This window comes from Crocodylus porosus, unplaced genomic scaffold (assembly GCF_001723895.1).
Source record: "Crocodylus porosus isolate Cpor-Errol unplaced genomic scaffold, CroPor_comp1, whole genome shotgun sequence".
NCBI classification, from domain to species: domain Eukaryota; kingdom Metazoa; phylum Chordata; order Crocodylia; family Crocodylidae; genus Crocodylus; species Crocodylus porosus.
The window spans coordinates 235,631,498-235,650,585 of record NW_017728886.1 but is presented as its reverse complement, the minus strand read 5'-3'; the positions used below and the strand labels follow the sequence as shown (position 1 = coordinate 235,650,585).

At 45.2% G+C, this 19,088-nt stretch overlaps 1 protein-coding gene across 1 annotated transcript in view; it reads left to right on the top strand.

Annotated features, from left to right (window-relative positions):
• The first annotated feature begins 515 nt into the window (after nucleotides 1-515).
• NCALD (neurocalcin delta) overlaps nucleotides 516-19,088 on the top strand; it is a 143,471-nt gene continuing 124,898 nt past the window's right edge. The window contains exon 1 of the mRNA XM_019551445.1: nucleotides 516-595. The gene's annotated coding sequence lies outside the window, so the exon portion shown is untranslated. The remainder of the gene's footprint in view (nucleotides 596-19,088) is intronic.

Here is a 19,088-nt window from a genome sequence, read left to right as displayed (position 1 = left end):
TGATGAACTCATCAAGGTAATCAAGGTTTCTCTGACCATAACAGAGGTAGGTGATCGTGACCGGTGCTTCAGGTAAATGATGGGAGACACCAATTGTAGTAACTGTAGTAGCTATCTTCCTTTTCTTTTCTAGTTTACTTAGATCCTCTGTGTCAAAGTCTCTTTTTAGTATTTTGGTCAGTAAGTGGATGTTTTCTGGGTGAAGCTTTGACCTTAGCAAAATGTATCTACCACATTTTCGAGTAAAATATAATTATAGTTCTGTGCATAGCTCTAAGCTGACGACCTCGCACCAGTTTTCTAAAGCATTCCAGGATCTTATATATAAAACACCTGTGATGTTTAGTGTGCTGTTTATATACTAACCTTTTACAGGTAGCTTTTCATTTGTCAGTTGTACGTTCTGTTTCATATTCATAGAAGAATTGCTTAGTATTTAACATATGTTTGCTAAAGTCTTATTAATCTACTCATTGCAAAGTTAAATATTCACTTTTGACTTGTCTCATTTCCAGGGTGTTTATTGTCGAATTGGTTCTTGTGACAAGATATCATCTTGATCCCTTGGAAAGCTTTGTGGCCTCCAGCTAATTCAGTGAGTGCACTTTTATAATCTATAGAATCTTGGTTTTAAAAGTAGATTAGGGGAAGAAAACTTGTTCTCTACAATATAAATACAGATTGCACTGATTAATACTGTTTCTGTGACTTCTGTTTTTACCGGCTAGAAACAGTCAGTCCTAGGCATAAGAGCACTGGAAGGGGGACCAATTGACTGTCAATCCACAGTCAAATTACTGATTAGGGCAAGAGAGTGGGCTTGTCCCAGCCAGCTTGATAGTTTTGTTTTTTTTAAATCCCATTCCAAGATGATCTTTCTGCAGAGACGCCAATTAAAAGAAGTTTATTTAGCGTCTTGTGACTTACAGCAAAGACTTTCAAAGATTTTTAAATGATCCTTGAAATGGACTGTCTTCTTCCTGAAAGCTGGCAATACATTTTCTTAATCACCATGAACATTCTTCTCACTTGACATGTAAAACCAAGCTTGAATTAAACATATTTTGGAATCTGACCCAAATTTTATAGATTTAATCTTTTGAAATTCTATGACTGTATAATTAGTACATTAGCACTATCAAAATTAGATTCCTCATTATGCCAGCAACACCATTACCATATTAGATAAATGAGCAAGTGAAGTGGAAAGCTCGTCATTAAACAAAGGACTGTCTCAGTATACATGATAAAGGATGTGCATTTCTTTGTAGTATTGTCTATAAATTAAACAAATAATTTGGAACAGATTCCATAGTTTTTATACATTTCTACTGCATACCTACTCAGGCAAACACCTTTACATTTTTTCAAAGTTTACTCTACATAATGTCAGCAAAAAATCCGCTCAGTGCTTTTTCAGACATTGCAACATGGTGATTTTAGTGTGATTTATTATGAATATTCAAAATATTGCCAAGATTTATAGCTTGAAAGGAGGAGTAGGTTGTAAGTATAAGCATACTTGTCAAAAGTATATAATCTAGTTATAGAACAAAAGTAACAAAAAGAAATATTTTCTGTTATGTAATATATAAATATAATTTGTTGTAAAATGTTTGGGTCAAATTTAAATATTAACATAAGCAGGTACTTGTAACAGCTCTCATGGTTTTGTAGATCTCATAGTTCAGCCTTTCTGTCTCTAATTATTATATATGGCACTTAAATGCATAACTGATAATAATGGGAGTTACCTGTGCCAATCCCCTGGGTATTAATTGTATGCTTCTTGACCTGATATAGCTTATTTGCTTTAGCCATTTTAGTTATCTCCTAGTCATACTATAGTAAGTCCTTTGGGTCTTTGGTAATTAATCTGAGCGCAGAAAAAGAGTTTTTTATTTTCCTATGAAGTTACTTTAATATTTTGGGCACACCCAAGCTACTTACAAGCTAATGACCTTACAGATACCCACTCCACCTGTGCAGTTAAACCACTTTCATTTTAACTGCATGAAAAGTACCAGAATCATTCAGAAATGGAAGTTGTAGAAGAATCAAAGTTCAGTAGACATGAAGAAATAGCATATCAGGCTATAGGTGTGAGGATTTTCACTTCTCTATCTGAATGTATTCAGTAAATAGATGTTGGCCATTGGCAGGTAAGGAGAGAAGTACTTTAAGTGGGTGTAAGCAGTTGGAATCCTCACTTGGTTCTTGACACAATGCACACATGTTGGATATGGTCCAGGCTTATGCTTCTCTTGGGGATTGCCTCTATTATAAACTTGAATAACAGTAAATCCATACATCCAGCTTTTCTCTGTGTTTTGTTGCTCCTAGACAAAGGGTGGTCAAGCTGCAGCATGCTCGCCATGAGTACCATATGCAGCTGCTTTGTTTGGTGCATGAGACCTGGCAGGGAGCAGGAAGAACAGTGCAAATGAGCAGAGAGGAGAGATCAGAGCTATGGATCATGCAGGAGAAGGAGGTTGGAGTGGCACTTAAGAAGGGGTGGGGCCAAAAAGGTTGGTCCTTACCAGGATGAAATCTATGAAACTATCTATGAAACTTGGCATCTTGGGCAAAATGTCTTGGTTTGGGAGGAGAGGTGGCGATGAGCACTTGTTTGCCATATCAAGAGCAGTCCTGTACCCTGCCTTCCCCACACCATAGGAACTGAGCTAGAGTAACCCCACACCATCCAGCTGTAGGAGCCAGATGCCAGCACACAGCAGGAGCAAACGTGGCTGCCTTGCCATCGGAAGGTCTTACCTGCCACAGGGACTCAGACCCCCACTGGCCCTGCAATGTCCCAGCATCCTGTTCCTATAGCCAGATGGTATGGAACTTCAAAACTCTTCTTTTCACTCATCTGACCCAGATTGTTGTCTTTGTAGGTCAGTTCTCATAGTACCATGTTAGGGACACCTAATGGCTGCCCTAATTTACGTTGCATGGCACTACCTAGAAGGGGATTTAAATGCAAAATACAATTAGTTTAGTATACGAGCATCCCAACAAGAGCCTGTTTTCTCTTCTTATACCTCTTTCTCACTTCTATATAACTAGCCTGTACACCACCAAAGGAGCCACACTTACCTTGAATTGATCTTTCCTAGGATGGTTAGTCTGGCTTTATGGCTAAATGATGCCAACAGTGCATCACACTGTGTTAAAGGAACTAGCTCCTTTAACACAGGGGTCATCTAGGATTAAACATCTTTTGTAATAAAACAGCAGTGCATGATGGCTGTATGAGTAGTGAATAAGTCTGTTCAGAAGCTTGGGATGTGATCAAAGAGACATCCTGCAGCTTCAGCCTTACCTTCTTTCATTAAGCATCCCAACATCCTCAACAGAAACAGTTTAACAGCAAAATATTATAAAGCATGATCAGATAGGTGCATACTTCTACAAAATGACTCCAGTTCCTGGCTCCTGGAGTAGAATGCACAGCCCTGAGTGAGGCGCCCAAGCTTCATATACAACACATCAGGAGAGTGAGACTGCAAACATGTTGCCTTTGTACCACCATGAAGTTTTTTTATGGGAAACCTGGGGTTCCCCCATTAGCAGAGGTGTGCCCTCTGAGTTGGGCACAGCAGCCTGATACACGCTCCTGAGAAATCCCTTTCCACAGAATTCCTGGGTCATGTCTCTCCAAACAGGGGAACTCAGGGTTCCTCATTTCCAGATGCCCCATAGGATTAGGCCTCTGGAGCCCTGGGAGTGGCAGGGGCCAAACCTTGTGAGACCATAGATGACATCTCTGTCACCCAATGACATGGGTGACTTGTGCCTCCTGAGTCTGAGGGGGCACCCATGGATGCCATCAGCAGCATTGGCAGCAGGCCTGGAGCTGGCAAGTGGCATTGGCAGTGGAGGCAGATCTCTGCAGATGCTGGCAATGGCACTCACAGCAGCAGCAGGGATAGCCCTATCAGGGCATCACTGTGCCTCCCTCTAACGGGTCTCCCTTCCTGGCGCCATCTTCCTGGTCATCCACACCTTATGTGGGGTGCCCTTGGAATCCTCTGTCTCACTCTAATCTCTCCTGCCACGTCTTGATGGAACTTACTATATGAGTGGGAGACTGCCTATTCTATTGGGTATGTTGGGGTCTGTCCTAGAATGGCCTGACCCCTTTTTATTCTAGCTAGGCCTCCCCATCCAAACCCACCACACAGGGTTTGACTCCGAGGCTCTAGCTTTTCCTTCAAGTGCCTGGAGGCTCATGGCCCCCTTTTCTGCTCCCTTCTGGAGCATGGCCCTCCCTGGCCCAGGGGCACGGGTGCCAGCCCTACAGCTAGGGGCCCCAGGTTCAAAACCAGCGGCAACCTGCCAGTCCTGACAACAGCATAAAAAAACCCTATATATATACACACGCTTGCACCCCCAGGTGCACCAGGCGTCCCTGGCCTCTTTGAGATTGTCCTTCCAGTGCCAGGGTTCATCTCATCCCAAAAGCTGCACCCTCGTTGGGGTTCCCACTCCACAGTGGGTCCCCAAAAATGAGGCCTCCTCCATCCCCTAATAGCCTCACCCAAACCTCCAGACATAAACAGCAAACACAAAACTCAAGCCTCTAGGCTATAACCTAAACTTCTGCCACTTGGCTAAAACATCACTTGAGCCACCCCTAAGGGAGCTCCATTCCTCACCCGTACCAAACTGCTTGTGCATTTAGGCCTCTTTTCTTTTAGCACTCCAGCTGAGTTCCTTCCCCTGCAGCTGCCAGCAGGAAATTCCCCCCCTGGCCTCAGCCCTGGGGTTTAAATGGGGGCCAGGCCCTGCCCCTTCTGGTCAGCTGACTGCTGACAGGTATGAGTCACTGGCTCCCTCCAGTTGCGCTAGCAACCAGCACCTGGGCTCCTTCCTCATTGCTCCCAAGAGTAGCAGGTAGCTTAGTGCCCTGCTATACTCCCCTATGCATCGCCCGTGCCCAGTGCAGTGGGTCTGGGACACATCCTGGCACAGCTGATGCAGGACAATGTCTGTTTCTAGCTTTAGACACATAAGAAAGGGTTCCTAGACAGCTGTTACCTTACAAATATTTTATCCAAGTTATGTTCATCTGTGATTGTGCATTTTGTGTAAGTGCTTATACTGTAAAGCTAATAGGACCACATTTATATCTAGTGTAAATCCACATGGTTCCAGTCACTTTAAAGGGATCCTAAATTAGGTGTTGGACTTTGATAGAAAGATGCTAGTTTATACCAGCTGAGGATCTGGGCTATAGTTTTATATCTTTGATAATTTGCCAGATCGGCTATCAACACACTGATTTGGAAGGGCATTTCCACCTGCTGAGACTGGTCATGGAGGCCAGGTACAGAAGTTACACTTATTGTATGGTAGGTACACAGAAAGCACTCTAGATCTGCAACTGAACAGATGATCAGGGCACAAAGAGCACTGTAAAAAGGGCAGATTATATTCTAAGATGTGGCGGCAGACTTCAGCTCTGTAAGTCAGGGTGCCATAATGAACATCAGACCCATCACATGTACCAGTTCCCATCACGACTCATGGTAGGTCACATTCCTCTGGCAATCCATGGTGCTTTGTGGCACCCTACTCACCCCTTCCACCCCACCTGACCCTAAGCTGTGCTCCAGCATTGGCTAGAGCTCATGTGGTCTGCCTAAGCACTGGATCAGCCCTGCCCCCAGGCTGTCACTAATGAGTCAGTGGTGAAGCCCCTGTTTCCAAACCTTCCTCCACATCCTCCCTTCCATGTTCCCTGTGGCCAGCTATGAACTAATGTCTGGTATTACCTCTCAGTGTGCATATTCCATCTACCCCATCTGGGCATTTGTAAAAATTGTAGTTTTCGATTAAGTGCTGTGCTGATTGTGGACACCACATTCACAGGGGGGGCTGTCCAAGATGTTCATCTTGTTCAGTGTTGTTTTGAAGTGTCTGTATCCATACCTAAATCTGTTCAGCTTGACCCATGCTTCTCTGTCAAGGTTGTGCCCAGTGTGGGACTCCTTTGGTGTTGGTATAAAACACTGTAGGAATACATTTCAGACCAGATTACTCTGAATGATCACTTCATTTCCATTCACCCCACTCCTTATCTAAATTTAGTGCAACACAAGAGGCCACAGTACCTAGCCTGCCAGGCTCTCCACAGGCCCAGAAATTTGGCAGGAGGGGAGCCGTTAGTGTCTGTCTTTTTATGTCACTAATGCCCGAGGGTGCTGGGAATACGAGTGTGTGTGTGTGTGTAAGTTGTGTGGCCTGCTATGAATCTCTTTGCACTGTTAAGTGCAGTGTCAAGTTTTTAAGTGTGACCATTTCTGTACCATGCAGGAGCTCAGTAATCTGGTGCAGCATATACCACTGCAAGCATGGTGGTTCTGATCACTTTGAAGTTGGCACCCCATGTTGTGCTGACTAAATGTCTTAAGGCAGATCCTGGTGCAGAGACATGACTACTGACCTTTTGGATGTGATGTTTGTAGGTGAGGGTGTGGTCTAAGGTGACTCCTTGGTAAGTTGGGGTATGCTCATGGGGATGGCTGTGGTTGCCTGCTCTGATATTCAGTGTGCTCTTGGATCAATGATTATCCATGTGGAAGAGTGATAATACTGATTTATTGATGCTCCTCACTGACCTCGTGCCTCTCTGACAATACCCTCAACCCCCCATGCCACTGGTTTGAAATTAAGGTATGGCACCAGGCTCAGTCCTCCCTACTGTTGCTGGGGGTTTATCAGTTTGTGTTACATTGAGTGGGCCCATAGGTCTGGGTAATTAACAATTGACTGCCCCACCCTTAAGGCAAGGTTCCTAACCTTTTTATGCCGTGGCTGCAAACCACCGACCCAAAGTCACTGCAGGCTGGAAGTCACCACGGACCAGCAAACCACGGACCGGAAGTCACTGTAGACCGACAAACTGTGGACCAGCAGTGACCAGAATACTGTGGGCAGGTAGCCAACTCTTTTTTATACTCAGTATAAAAAAGGGTTTACTGCCAGTCTGTAGTATGCTGGTCACTTCCAGTCTGTGGTTTGCCGATCCGTGGTCACTTCTGGTCCAGCAGCCGATCCTCCTGTGTACCGGCAGCAGACCCTTCATGGCCCAACACCAAGCCATGGCCTAGGGGTTGGGAACCCCTGCCTTTAGGTCACGTTACTTTCCTGAGGGAGGTCAGCATATTTACCTAGATCCACCTGACACAAATCATATCCCAAATAGATCCTGATATACACTGAGAGCTTTTTTTGAGCTGCACAACCAAGGTGTAACCACCAGACAAAATTGTGCATTTTTGCTGGTGATCCTCTGGACACTGTTTGGCACAGCAGCTATAAATGATCAAGTAAGGCGCAGCTGGAAACATGAATTCTCCCTAGCAAAACCACCCTCTCCCTTCCTACCCCTGTCTCCTCCTGGAGAACTAGAGAAGGCTTCCTCCAGGCCCTGATGCTTGGGTTTCCCAGCCTCCTCAGCTCCCACAGCAGCTTCCCCTCACCCCCCATACATGTGATGAAATGGGCTGTTTTGCAGTTTAATTGTCACGCTGTACACATACAGGGTTTTTTAATGATTGTAATGAGTTTGCTACATTGCAAACTAAACCACATCCATGTGTAGTTTAGTTTGCAGCATAACTCTGCAGGAGAGGCGAGCTGAAGACAGAAGCAGTAAAGGGCCCAATCCCCCTTTATTTTTTCATGGAGCCTGCCTGCATCTCCCACAGCGGGGCGGGGAGAGGAATAGCTGCCAGCAAGCTCAGCAGCTCAGGGAGTGCTGCTACCATGAAGGGAAGGCCCAGGGCTACCTGCAACTCAGAGCCCACCACCAGCTTGCCTCCCAGCCACAGGAGAAGCAGACAGGCTCCATCGGGAAAAAAAGGAGAAAAGGATCAGGCCTCTCCCTGCTTTATTTTTGTTCTCCCTCAGCAGAGCCTGCTCATGTAAGCTGCCACCAGGCTATGCAGCCCTTAAGCTGCAGGGAACCCTGGTCCTTTCCTTTGCATTGGCAGGGCTGCCCAGACAAGGTGCTAGCTGCACAGGTGCTGCCCCAGCTTGCAGGCAGCACCCATGGGATCCAACTCTTCCCCAAGCCCGCACAGGGAGCAGTGCCCAGCAGGCTTCCAGTGTGTGGGCTTGGGTAAGAGTTGGATTCGGTGGGTGGGTGCTGCCTGCGAGCTGCGGCAACACCCATGCAGCTAGCATCCTGCCCAGGTGGCCTCAGAGGGTGCCAGGAGGGAAAGACTGGGCCTCCCCACAGCTCAGGGGCTGCACAGCCCAGTGGCAGTTTGCACGGGCAGGCTCTGCTGGCGGGGGGGAAAGGGAGTGGTTTGATCCCTTTTGCTTTTCTTTTTTTTCCCCCGTGGAACCTCCCTGCCTCTCCCATGGCCGGGGGAAAGCTGCCGGTGGGCCCTGAGCTGTGAGGCGGCTCAGACCTTTCCTCCATGGTAGTGGTGCCCCCTGGACAGCACCCTCCCACTAGCAGCTCACCCAGGTGGCCCCAGGGGGCACCACAGCAGGGTGCCAAGGACCAGGACCAGCTCAGGAGCTGCTCAGTCCACTGGCAGTTCACCCCTGGGCTGTGGAAGAGGCGAGCAGGCTCCACAGGGAAAGAAAAAAAGAAGGATTGGGCCCCTCACCGTAACAGTGAAGGAAGCCCCTAAATTGAACTGGTGGGTTTTTAATTATCACAATTAAAACCCTACCATTTCAGTTTAGGGGACTAAATACCTGTCACATGTTCAAGCGGCCCAGGTATCCAAGTTTTCCCAGCTGGGAGGAACGTGCCATGGGTGTCTGTGCCATGGTCAGTACCAGGTCACGAGGAGCTGTGTGGGTTCTGGCCCTCGCTGGGGGGAAGTATCTGGACAGGGGACTCCCCAGAGGTTGTCTCCCTTGTCTTCAGGCTCTGCAGTTGTGCGTGGGAAGCCTGATTGTGGAGCCTGGGATGCTGGATCAGGATGGTCGCCTGGATACCTGCAGAGCACCGGAGACGTGTGTAGATATCACTAGCAATATGAATCCCAAAGGAGATCCTTTATCGTGATTGCTTGCACCCACAGTGCCAGAGCACTTGAATGAGCCACCTAAGCCTAGGACTGTGCAAAGATCCAAGAACCAGGTCTACAGATGGCCATTCCTGGATGGTGCCTGAGGGGAAACACTCCACACTTTGTACTGATTGGGAGATGCTGAGAGGCGGGGGGGCCCTGGGATATGGTGCATGGGAGTTGCTGATCCATAGTCCAAGGAGCCAGGAGGGCGTCCAGTGGGGCCCGCTCCAGAAAGCAGCAGGAAGGGGAGGGGAACCAGGCTATCCAAGACCTGATGACAGGGCTGACATTGACTCAGACTGCCTTCCAGTGTCAGCTCACTACCCCCAGCTGCTGGCAGTCTCTCACATAGGTGCAGAGCCCCAGAGAGAATGGGGGGAGGTGGGGGAGAACCACCTGGCCACTGCAGGTCCAGGCCCCACTGTGGGGGAGTGGCACAGCTTCTGCAAAGACAGGCAACTCCTTCACCTCTGTTCCAAGCTCTGAAGTGGGTAATGTTCCAGTTTTTCTTTATTAGGCACACAAAAAGTTTGGCAACTTCAACATTTAAGTAAACCAAGGGGAGGCAGTTTCGTATGCAGCAACCCCTCTGCCGCCTCAAAGTTTCATGTTTAAGTTGAGCATCTACGGCTTCCCCCCACCCCGCCAACATCATAACTGCCCAGTGCAGCCAGGGTCTTTCCCCACTCTCTCAATGTTAATTGAGAAGTTTCCAAGTTCCAGAGAGGGCAACAGTTTTTGTTTAATAAAAAAACTAAAAGTTTAGCAGTGTCAACATTTGATTAAAACAAGGCACGCCTCTTTTTTGCACCGCATTTCCCCACACCCCAATGAGCGTTCCTGGGAGGCAGAAGAGGGAGATGGGAAGGAGGATGGTGTGAGTTCTGGGTAGTGGTGCCTGTGACACAGGGCCAGAGGAATCTGGGGCTGGAAATTCATGGCCCAGCACAAGGGTATGGGCAGTCAAAGCCATCTAGTCCTACTCATTTGTGGAGGGTTCCTGGTCCACATGGGTGAGGAACTACTCAGCCAGGGCTTCATGGATCTGGATAGCTTGCCATGATGTGGCACCAGGACCACCAATATTGGTGGGGGTTGGGGGAACAGGTATTCAGGAGACGTGAGCATGCACACACACTAACTTGGTGAGCACAGAGCACACTGGGCATGTGTGGGGTGGCTGGCTGATGGTTCATGTCAAGCTACTGCTGTAGCAGGTCCAGGTGGGTGGCTGCAGTGCTGTAGCAAAGCGGGAGGGGGGGTGGGGAAGTGGGGCAAACAAAGTGAAGGGATGCCAACAGGTGCTGCCCTGCTGAAGGTAGGGTGTGGGACAGAGCCATGAGCGGCTCACTTGAGGGGCAAGGGGACAGGGGAAGGGCAACTCCTGCTGCTGCCTGCACTCCCAGGCAAGCATTTGAGGCAGGGGGGTTGCCTCCTGGAACTATGCATGGGGTAAGGGCAGGCTGCCACTGTGGGCTTTTCCCTGGACACTAAACTTAGTTGTTATGGCACTAGGTGGCTGTGATGTCCCTGCCAGGAGTGGCTTGGCTGTTCAGCTCCACTTGGGGGTCTTTGGGAGCCTAGGAACCCCACTGGGCACGCTGGAAGGTGTGCGAGAGCCCTCATTGCCTGCTGCACTTGGGCTGTGCAGGTAGGCTCCGAGCCACCTACAAGGGCTAATGTGTGTTCTGCTTCCTCCTGATCTAAAAAGGGTAAAGCTTGAAAGTTAGAGTGTTTTTGCCACTGTTTTCTTGAACCTGTACCTGTTTTTTATGGATAATTTAATATTTCCATTTGTTTAGATAATGAAACTATCCTATTACTCTATTTAATAATAGATCTCATTTAAATAGAAGGCTCTAATTCAGTTTTTTTAGAAAATGTATTATGAGGAGGATTTATGAATACTTGAATATGAAATATGCAATAATATTAATTCTGATATAATTGTAAACAGAAAAAAAATATTCCCTTTAAGGATGTTACTTGATGTTTCATTGCAAGAGCCGGAATTTTATCTTCCATTTATATTTGCTAAATCGAGCAGTCAGAAATCAAAGTTTTCTGACCATGGAAAAATACATTCCCTCAATCTATACAATGCAGAAAAAGAGATTTTGAAATAACTTTCAAGGCAAAATATGATTTGATCTTCTAAAAAGCCTTTCCATTATACTGAAGTGATTGAGCTATATTCAGCTATGGTACTTCTCGCTAGGTTAATTTGATCTCCAAAAATATATTTTTACGGTATATTTTATAGTTATTAAAAATCCTGTTTCAAGATGAAGAAGAAAGATTCAGTTCTGAAGTATAGTAAATCAGCTAGATGAGCATGAGACAATGCAGTATAATCTGTTTATCTCCTACCTTTTTGGACTAATTTATTTTTAAAAGGCACATATCATATCCAGGTAGGTTCTAGTTCCTTCCAGTCAGCTCTGTTTTCCTGTAGCAAGATCAAAACAATTTTATTCTGTTCAAGACCCAGTCTTTAATTTAATCTCCCTCTTACGGATGTTTTAGATGCTTAAGGTTGGACCCTTCCATGCATCTGAGGATGGGTGGTGGTTTTGTACCATCATTCCACTACCTTGGTCTTAGGGACAACTAATATTGGTTGGATCACCAGCAAAGAAGAGAACTTCCTCAGGGCACCTTTTATTCAGAGTGACAATACATGAGACTCTAGAAGCTGTTCTGCCAGCCCAGCAATTGCATAAAATCATCACATTCATTGACACTCCTTACTGCCCTAGCACATTGACGGAACAGCCCCTACACCATGAGCTAAGAATAAGTGATATAAAATCTGCTGTTATTTCTCTTGAGGACTTCCTCTTCTAGGTCTGGCCATCCTCTAAATGCTTTGTGTTGCTTCTGTGATTGTCACTGAGAAGCAGACCCTGCATACTAATTCTTAACTGTCACCTGGTCCATATCAAATCCTGGAAATGATGTTTTGTGGTCAAATAAAAGTAGCCTTGAGCATGTGCTGAGAAATATGTCTGAGACAGGGCCTGGGAGCAGTACTAGATCAGTAAAAACTGGGTATGTCATTCATTTTTGGTCTTTGGTGTACACTGAGCAGGATTTGGTGTACACTGAGCAGGAGCAAGTGGGCAGGGCATGTTCTCTGTGGTAGTCTTGGGTGCAGGCCAGAGACAGTACAGACAAGCTTTAAGACTGCACTTTTCAAATCTGGCTGCAGGCATCCCTAAGGATTTGTGGTGAACTTCTAGAGGGTATATGAGAGGAAGGGATGGGGAAAAATAAAAGGAGGAAAAAGGATAAAAAATCAAAGAACAACTGCATATTCTCTCCTTGGTGGATGGAAGGTTTATGGCTGGGGCTGGGCCAGATTGCTAGGCCATTCTATCTGGTCCACAGAGCCCTTAAAACATTTATTAAATTTTATATTTATCTGCTCCTGGCTGCCTGTCAAAGATGACACAAGCTGGGGCAGTAGGACCCAGGGTGAGTTGGCAGGACTCAGCAGCAAGGCCAGCCCAGCCCTGCCCCACTCCCAGCCCCCTCCCACCCATGCCCTCCCAATTGGAAGTCTCTGCCTACTGCAGCTTTCACTGCTTCCCTGGCTGCTTACTAGCTGCTCTTCCACCACATGGCTCCCAGCTGCATCATGGGAACACAGGAGCACAAGGCCCATGCCAGTACCCCAGGGCCAGAAGTGGGAGGGTGTGTGTGTGTGTGTGTGTGTGTATACACATGTGTGCATGTGTGTGTGCAGTGAGGGAGGGACAGTGTGTGTGTGTTAATAGGGTGAGTCCCGCACACACACCCCAGCATACACATGCACCCATAATGCTTTGGCCTTGCCATACATGCAGACCCCCACACCCACACCCTCTCACACACCCCAGCCATCCAACCCTCACACACATCCCTCCACACCCACAGCCCCACACCTATCCACAAAACCCCCCACACACTCCCACACCCCACATACCCACACACCCACAGCTTCCCACAAGCCTATACCCACCCCTATGTCCCCCACCCCCTCCACAATATTCAAGAGTAAGACTTCATTTTACGTTATTATACAATCACTTCTATGTACACTACACAAACATATAAATCAGGACAAAAATATTTTTTAAAAATCAAATTAATGAATGTTGTAGAAGTTCAATTTTTAGAATATAATTTGGTATCTTTCTGATTACGGGCTGGAAAAACCCCTTGCTGAAAGTAGTATTTTCAGGGGCAAGGGGAAGGACTTCTGGTGGCAAAGGTCAGTGGCTAAGGGACAGGACTTCTGGTCACAAGATGGTGACCTGGGGACAGGGTACCTGCCAAGGGGTGAAGCTACCCGTGTGGCCCTCGACAGCTTGCCAAAACTTAGTAAGTGGCCCTCCACCTGAAATAATTGCCCGCCCCTGGGTTACAGTGTGGTTGTAGTGGTATAGTGCTATTTTTTATTATCCATAATACAAATTTTTTGGAGTGCACAACTGTGTAACATACTTAAGAAAAGTTTTGTTTCCCTCAGAAATTGAGAATCATTGATTAAAGCTGCTATAGCTATATTTTGCCATGTAAGCTATGTACAATGCAGTGAGATACTGCCTATATTTTAATGAAGAGCCTTTAACATTTTCTGCTCCCTCTGCTTGTGTTATAGCTTTGTACCAAGTGTGCTGATGCTTAAAAGGGAAGGAACTAGGGAATCTATTTTAAGTTTATACCAAAACAAAAACCAAAAAAAAAAGAAAACCTTTTTCTTAACCAAGGAGGGAGGCAATCCCTCGCAAGCTCAATGTGGGGGGATATTATCTGGGAAGGTGGGGCACGACTGGATTAAAGCTGGGCAGTGTAACAGAGGCTGTCATTCAGGGTAAGTGCTAAAAGCAACTGAGCTCCCCAGAATGAATAACAAGCTGAAACAACAGGGACTTAATAACGAGCTGAAACAACAGAACACTGGTTATGGGCAAGGTCAGAGCGTGGCTGAGCCACATGTACCAAGAGGTTTTCTACAAGTCTAACAAAACAGAAGAGCAGGGGAAGGATTGCTTTTTAACTATGTCGATTTGTGAGAGATGGAAAGACCACAGAAACAGGAAAGGCAGCAGAAACCCAAGACCAGATAGAGAAAAACTTGTAGCATGACTGGGAAAAACCTAAGCGGAAAGAGCTTTTGGATAGAGCTTTGGCTGGAAAGAGGCCTGAAATTGCATGCAAAGAAACTGCCTACTGTACTTTTTCTTCTAGGTTCAGGAAAACCAGATGTCAAATGCATTCCTTGTAAATAAAAAGGATTTAGTTAAGGAAATAGCTGACTTCATCACATTTTCTAACAGGAAAAAAACACTGAATACGACACCTTGGCTGACAGTTTGGGTCAAAAGGAGCGACAATATTCATTCCTGAATTTCTCTTATTCCAGTCCAAATCCCATGAATAAATTGATCTACGTTTTTATCTGTCCACATAGTCCTAGGACATGCAAGAAGACTCTCAAGCACACGTTTTCAAAATGCATTTGTATAATTAGAAAGCCACACAGAAATACTTTTGATAGCTCTCTTTGTCACCAGTCCCGTGAGATGCATTGTAGTCATGCAAGAGGTAGGGTAGAGATGAGTGACATTTCATTATGATGCTTATTCTGAATGGATCACTAAGGGATGGCTTGAGAATGACATTTAAACATATGTTTGATACTTTTTCAAGTTAGGACAGAATTATACTACTTTACATTTTGATTAATTCCTTTAGCTTATAACTGGGTTCAGATTTGCATAAACTTCATAGTTCATGAAAATGTCTCACTGTGCTAAAAAATCAAAACATAAAAGCTGGGGCATTTTTCTACAGTGTTGCCTTTAGTCTCCCATCTAATTTCCATAGCGTTGTTGTCATTGTTAGAGAATGTATGATGTGTTACCAGATCTATAATTAATGACAATTCAGCAGAAGAGTGTCAGAAACCTGATGATTTCTCATTTCTTTGACATGTTAGTACTTGTGATAAAAATGGAAAGTCCTGACCCCAGTAGGATTTTTTTCACCATGGCATGGTTCTCTGTGCTTTAACTACCAGCTGGGTTAAAATGAAACTGCACAGATAATTCAGCTTTCACTTGACTCTCCTGGAGAAGGTTAAAATTGAGAACACATGAGTGTCAGAGTAAGGACCACTCATACCTCTTTGTTGCTGTCAATGAGACTGTTGCTCTGCTATGCTTTTCCCAAGATGCTTATTTTGGGGGAGAACAAGGTTTTACACGGATGAGTTGGCATAATTTAAGACAGAGAAGGGTGACACTTTAGTGGGAGAGGATGACTATTTCCCACTTTTGTTTACAATTAGTCAGAAGACAGTAGGGAAGAAGACTATTAAAGAAAAAAAGAGAATTTGTTATTGCTGTTATGTTTTAGGCCCAAGAAGCAAAAGCCACAGAAAAACCCCCTCACAGATCTGTCCAAAGAAAAATACAAATGCTTTTAGATACATAGGAGACTTCTGCCCCATTGCTTCACAAGTCCTGGCCAGACAGGACAAACCATGATATATTTACATCAGTTTTGCATACCAGTGCAAATTACATGGGGATCAGGAATGGACAGGCATGTGGCTATCCCAAAGCAGCTCACACAGTAAATTGCTGGTACTGTGCCTCACTTCCGGGTGTTAAGGAGCAGGTAAAAGTTTGTTTGCCTTCAGCAAGCAAGCTACCCCAGGATGGATGCAGATAGAAGAAACCAGAGTTAGTTGAGTTGGCATTTACTCCTGATTCTTCCATTATACATAAACAACTGGGTATATTTTGACTGTTTTTTTCTCTCCACAGTCAATTTTTGCTTGTTTTAATAGGCAGAGGTTCCAAGCTTTTTCATGGTGACCCTGCTTTAAAGCTTTTGACCCTGCTTCCAGTTGGCTTGTGACCCTGTTTCTGATCCAAACCTGACTGCTACAATTACATTTTTGTGGGGTTCATGACCCCACTTGTTAAGAACCACAACTCCAGTTGACGTTCTGACCCTTAGTTTGAAGCTGCACTAGGGCTTGCTTTGGCAGGGAAAGTGACTGGGGTAAGTGTTGTGGAATAAGTTATTTCACAACACCAAACCCAAAATAGCTCCACAGGTAAGTACGCTAGTCTGAAATAAGTCACTTTATTCTGAGGAAATGTGTTAGTGAGCTAATTATTTTGGAATGTGGTGACATTTATTCCAGAATAAAATTTATCTGGCCCTGAGTAACTAACCTTTCAGGTCCAGATGGTAAGGTCGATTTCATAAGCAAATCGATACCCTACCATCCTGTTTGCTGGTGCAGACAGACAAGCAGAACTAAGGTGTGAACTTGGTAGATTTGTTTTAATATGGTGCCACTTTCAAAGCCTCCTTCTGACATATTCAATACTAATACTTTTAAGCTTGCTTATCCAAAATAAAAACAAGTACTAATAAAAATGACATCATGTTGTAACACAAACCCCCCTAGTTAACATACACTCCATCTGTAAACACTTCGAATATTTATGGAGTACATGAGACTACATTACTACTTCATCCAGTAAATGAATGACCAGGAATTAGGGTAGAAAGATATATATAGATATATCTATATAGCTATATATAGCTATATCTTTATAAAGATATAGCTATATAAATCTTTCTTCCAAAGATAGATAGATATATTCTATCTTTCTACCCTAATTCCTGGATATATCCAAATATACTGGCATAGTTTTATATCTACCTATTTGATTTATATGCCACCCTATTTTTCATCCTGCAAATCCTGGCTATTCACAGTTTCTGTGTGCCCAGCTGTTCTCCATGTACTGGCACATCCCAGAAGTCCTGCTCCAGCATTCTAGGCACAACAGGTTTCCTAAGACAGAACTGGTGAAAAAACTGCAAAGCCCTGTGGGAGACCTCAACAGCAATTGCTTTTTATGTCAAACTCCTGGGGTTTTCTAATTCCCCCGGTATTGCCCCTGCTAGAATCACAGCCTACAGCAGCACTGGAAACCACGTCTCAGTCACTGTCTGTCCCAGGTGGCTGGAAGCCAGCCAGGCCCATCAATCTGTACAGCATGGGGGGTCCTTCTGGATGAAAGGTACATGAGGAATGCACAGGATTACTGACTTTTTAATCTTTTTACTGTATCTTGATCTGTCACAAGGATCAAATGCTCTAACTAGGGTTGGACAAGGTTCTTTGGGTGAATCTGATATCTTTTATTAGACCAACTTAAATAGTTGGAAAACAATTATTAAGCAAACTTTCGGGTTCAAAAACCCATCATCAGGCTAAGGAAGTTTCAGCAGTAGTGTGAAACTTAGCCCTTAGCCTGACAAAGGGTTTTTGAACCCAAAAGCTTGCTTAATAATTGTTTTCCAACTATTTAAGTTGGTCTAATAAAAGATATCAGAGTCACACAAAGAACCTTGTCTGCCTGTGTCCTTAGACCAACACGGCTACAACCTACACCCCTCTGACTATGGCTGGCGATTTCAGCTGTTTGCTGAAATATGGGCAGGCAGGGTATATTTTCTCCATGACCTCAGTGGTTTTCCTTGTCCCTTTCTGGGGCACTGTGTTGGGTTGGTAGGTGTATTGGGAGGCAGAGGGGGTGGAGGGTGTCATTCCCTTTCTCCCTTATCCTGAGGTAAGAAAGGGCACTCTGTAATGGCTGGGTGCTGTGCTCTCTGCCCTGCCTCCATCCAGTGCTTTCAGATACCCTTCTGCTTAGTTGTGCTCATGGTCTAATCAGGTCCTCACTGCTCTGCTGGGCTGGATGTGGCTTGCAAATCCTTGGGACAATGGGAATAGGCAGTTGGCTGCTCTGTTTTCAACTTCATTTCATCTCCTTTTAAATCCTTTTGTGAGACTTTTAACAGCAGCCTGAGGTGCTGAGTGAGTCCAGGTAGAGACTAACTCACAAAGAGGGAGCCAATATTGTGCCAAGCAGCCAGTGCCCAAATAATTCAGCCCATAGGATGGCTTTTATCTGTAATTCTTAGGCATGTGCTTATTTCTAGCAGACACACTTGTCACCTTGTCAAAGAATTAGATCCAGGTTTGTTGTTAAATTAGTGCTGAGGCCTCATCTAGACTGTTTCCAGTTTTGGATCCTGCATGTCAAGAAAGACGTGGACAGATTAGAAAGAGTGCAGTGGGTAGAGACAAAAATAATTGGAGGCCTGATGATTTATGCTTCTGCTGGGCTTTAAACCCAGAGGTTCCTGGTTACAGGGTCTTGTCCCTCTGCTTAGGGTCAAACCAATCACCATATTTGGAATCAGGAAGGAATTTTACCCCATGGCCAGATTGGTACAGACTATGGGGGGGTTTTGCATTCCTCTGTCAATGGGCAGTGTGGGTCTCTTCCTTGGGTCTCTCAAGCATGTTTTAACAACCTTTGCAGCAGGAGGACATTGGGCATCAAGATCCCCCTGCTTTACCATGGCAGATTAGAGTGTCTTAGAGTCTTGTAATTAGTCTTGTGCCTGTGTCGGGGTTAACTATGTAGTTTTGCCAATAGGTTAGGCAATGGATTTGCATAGAACAGTTTGGATAGAGATGACCCTGCCTCAGGCATGGGGTTGGACTAGATGACTTCTAGAGATTTCTTCCAGACCTGCTTCTCTATGATTCTATGGAAAAGACTGAAAGAACTAGGGGTATTCAGTTTGGAGAAGAGAAGACTGAAGCAGGATTATAGAGAGGATGGAGATAGACTTTCCCCTGTGGTTGTAAGGGACTGGACTAGAAACAGTGGTCTGAAACGGCAGCAGAGGAAATTTAGGTAGGAGATTAAAAGGACCTGTCTAACTATGAAAGTGGTCAAGTAGTGGCTACCTAAAGAAGTTGTGGAATTTCTATTCCTGGAAATGTTCAAGACCAGTTTAGATGGACACTTGAATGGAATAGTTTCATAGATTTCATAGACATCAGGGCTGGAAGGGACCTCGGGAGATCATCGAGTCCAGCCCCCTGCCCAAAGGGCAGGAAGTCTCAGACCTTGGGGGCTCGGACAGTAATGAAATTCTTCCTTATGT